This window comes from Chlorocebus sabaeus, chromosome X, assembly GCF_047675955.1.
Source record: "Chlorocebus sabaeus isolate Y175 chromosome X, mChlSab1.0.hap1, whole genome shotgun sequence".
NCBI classification, from domain to species: Eukaryota; Metazoa; Chordata; class Mammalia; order Primates; family Cercopithecidae; genus Chlorocebus; species Chlorocebus sabaeus.
In genome coordinates this window covers 37,858,708-37,862,285 of record NC_132933.1, presented here as the reverse complement: position 1 = coordinate 37,862,285, position 3,578 = coordinate 37,858,708, and the positions used below count along the sequence as shown (strand labels likewise).

Genomic DNA, 3,578 nt, shown 5'->3' with positions numbered 1-3,578 from the left:
CACACGCCTGTAATCCCAGCTACTCAGGAGACTAAGGCACGAGAATCGCACGAGCCTGGAGGCAGAGGTTGCAGTGAGTCCAGATCATGCCACTGCTTTCCAGCCTGAGCAACAGAGTAAGACACCGTATCATTTGAAAAAAAAAAAAGTCACAGCAGAATCCACATACTATATGATTCCCCTTGCATAAAGTTCAAAACCATGCAAAAGTAAGAATCACATATCAGTAGAGATATAGCCATAGTCAAACTATAATGAAAAGCTAGAGAATAATAAAATTTAGAATAATAATTATCTGGTTAGGGAGGGGCCTCCAAATAAATGTATAGGTAGTGTTCTATTTCCTAAGCAGGGGTCATGGGTGTTTGTTGTTTTGTTGGGTTTTTAAAAAAAATCTTTTTTAGAGAGTGGGTATCACTATGTTGCTTATTTTGGCCTCAAATTCCTGGGCTCAAGCGATCCTCCCATCTCAGCTGCCCAAGTAACTGAGAGTACAGGCATGTACCATCACACCTAGTTTATACTTTTTTATTATTACACATTAAAATATACACTTTGGGCTGGGCACAGTAGCTAATGCCTGTAATCCTAGCACTTTTTTTTTTTTTTTTTTTGAGACAGTCTCACTCTGTCGCCCAGGCTGGAGTGCAACGCCACGATCTTGGTTCACTGCAACCTCCGCCTCCTGGGTTCCAGCGATTCTCCTGCCTCAGCCTCCCGAGTAGCTGGGATTACAGGTGACTGCCACCATGCCCAGTTAACTTTCTTTTTTTTTTTTTTTTTTTTTTGTATTTTTGGTAGAGATGGGTTTTACCATGTTGGCCAGGTTGCTCTCAAACTCTTGACCTCAGGTGATCCACCTGCCTCAGCCTCCCAAAATGCTGGGATTACAGGCGTAAGCTACCACACGCCTGGCCAATCCCAGCACTTTCGGAGGCTGAGGCAGGTGGATCACTTGAGCTCAGGAGTTCGAGATTAACCTGTACAATGTGGTGGGAACCCATCTCTACAAAAAGTACAAAAATTAGCCAGGTGTAGTGGTGTGTACCGGTAGCTCCAGCTACTTAGGAGGCTGAGGCAGGAGGATCACTTGAGCCCAGGGAGGTTGAGGCTGCAGTGAGGTGTGATCGTGCCACTGCACTCCAGCCTGGGTAACAGTGAGATCCTATCTCAATAAATAAATAAATAAGTAGCATGCACATTTTGGTTGAAATAGTCTTGTATATGTGCTATGTAATAAAAATTAAAATAAATTACAGTTGATTCTTCCATAAACTAGAATAGTATGAAGCCTCTTAAAAGTTATATTTTTATCAATATTAGTGACATTTATATGTGCCCCCATGTATTGTAAAATCCCATTTTTAAAAGATAAACAACCCTGCTCCATCTCTTGCAACTGCTGCCCAGGCCCGAGTGGTTCACTGCACTGTTAAGACAGATTCCAGATGCGAGGAACTCGTGCCTCCAATTCCAGACGCTATGTCCAGCAAAGGCTTTGGGGTTCTGGCCTACAGTGGTGGCCTGGACACCTCCTGCATCCACGTGTTGCTGAAGGAACAAGGCTATGACAAGGCTATGACGTCATTGCCTACCTGGCCAACATTAGCCAGAAGGAAGACTTCGAGGAAGCCAGGAAGAAGGCACTGAAGTTTGGGGGCAAAAAGGTGTTCATTGAGGATGTCAGCAGGGAGTTTGTGAAGGAGTTCATCTGGCCGGCCATCCAGTCCAGCGCGCTGTACCTCTCTCACCTCTGGGCCCTCTCTCACCTCAGAGGTGAGGGCACCTCTCTCACCTCACCAGGCCCTGCATCGCCAGAAAACAAGTGGAAATCGCCCAGCAGGAGGGGGTCAAGTAAGTGTCCCAAGGCGTCACAAGAAAGGGAAATGATCAGGTCCGGTTTGAGCTCATCTGCTACTCACTGGCCCCCCAGATAAAGGTCATTGCTCCCTGGAGGATGCCCAAGTTCTACAACTGGTTCGAGGTCCGCAATGACCTGATGGAATACGCAAAGCAACACGGGATTCCCATCCCAGTCACTCCCAAGAACCCGTGGAGCACGGACGAGAACCTCATGCACATCAGCAATGAGACTGGAATCTTGGAGAACCCCAAGAACCAAGCGCCTCCAGGTCTCTACATGAAGACCCAGGACGCGGCCAAAGCCCCCAGAACCTCTGACATTCTCGAGATTGAGTTCAAATAAGGAGTCCCCGTGAAAGTGACCAACATCAAGGATGGCAGCACCCACCAGACCTCCTTGGAGCTCTTCGTGTACATGAGTGAAGATGCGGGCAAGCACGGCGTGGGCCATATTGACATCATGGAGAACCATTTCACTGGAATGAAGTCCCCAGGTATCTACGAGACTCCAGCAGGCACCATCGTTTACCACGCTCATTTAGACATCGGGGCCTTCACCATGGACCGGGAAGTATGCAAAATCAAATAAGGCTTGGGCTTGAAATTTGCTGAGCTGGTGTATACCGGTTTCTGGCACTTGATTGTAAATTTGTCCACCACTGCATTGCCAAGTCCCAGGAGCGAGTGGAAGGGAAAGTGCAGGTGTCCGTCTTCAAGGTCCAGGTGTACATTCTAGGCCGGGAGTCCCACTGTGTCTCTACAACGAGGAGCTGGTGAGCAGGAGCGTGCAGGGTATTATGAGCCAATCGATGCCACCGGTTTCATCAACATCAGTTCCCTCAGACTAAAGGAATATCATCATCTCCAGAGCAAGGTTACTGCCAAATAGACCCCTGTACAATGAGGAGCTGGGGCCTCCTCAATTTACAGATTCCCCAAGTACAGGCGCTAATTGTTGTGATAATTTGTAATTGTGACTTATTCTCCCCAGCTTTGTTCCCTGGTCCCCCTGAAGCCTGCCAACGTGGTCATCGAAGGGAAGGGTGGGGGATCAGCTGCAGCGGGGAACTATAAAATGACAAAAGATATATTAGTTTAAAAAAAAAAAGATAAGCTAGGGGTGGGGGCTCATGCCTGCAATCCCAGAATTTTGGGAGGCCAAGGCAGGAGGATTGCTTGAGCCTAGGAGTTTGAGACCAGACTGAGCAACACAGTAAGACCCTGTCACAATAAAATATAAAAAATTAGCCAGGCATGGTGGCACCCATATTAGTAGTCTCAGCAACATGGGAGGCTGGGGTGAAAGGATTGATGGAACCTGAGAGGTCAAGGCTGCAGTAAAGTATTATCTTGATGCCTGGGTGACAGAGCAAAACCCTGTCTCAATAAAGAAAGAAAGAAAGAAAGAAAGAAAGAAAGAAAGAAAGAAAGAAAGAAAGAAAGAAAGGTATGTATATTGAAGAATATACAAAAACCTTTTGTTAGTGATTATAGCTGGTGGGGAGATAACAGGGACCTTTCATTTCAAACTCACGTATTTCTGTAATATGGGGAAGATTTTAAAAGAATGTTTATTACTTTTATAACATCAAAAGTATCAAATATGTGTAAAAGTCTATCAAGATAAAGTTAATGGTCCTAGGTATAAATTAATAGGCCTAGGTATAAATAAGTCCATGGTATGAATTTATGATGTTCTGTAGGCATATAGACTC

At 45.8% G+C, this 3,578-nt stretch overlaps 1 pseudogene; it reads left to right on the top strand.

The window, feature by feature from the left end:
* The first annotated feature begins 1,482 nt into the window (after positions 1 to 1,482).
* LOC103247403 (argininosuccinate synthase-like) lies at positions 1,483 to 2,833 on the top strand (annotated as a pseudogene).
* Positions 2,834 to 3,578: the final 745 nt, after the last annotated feature.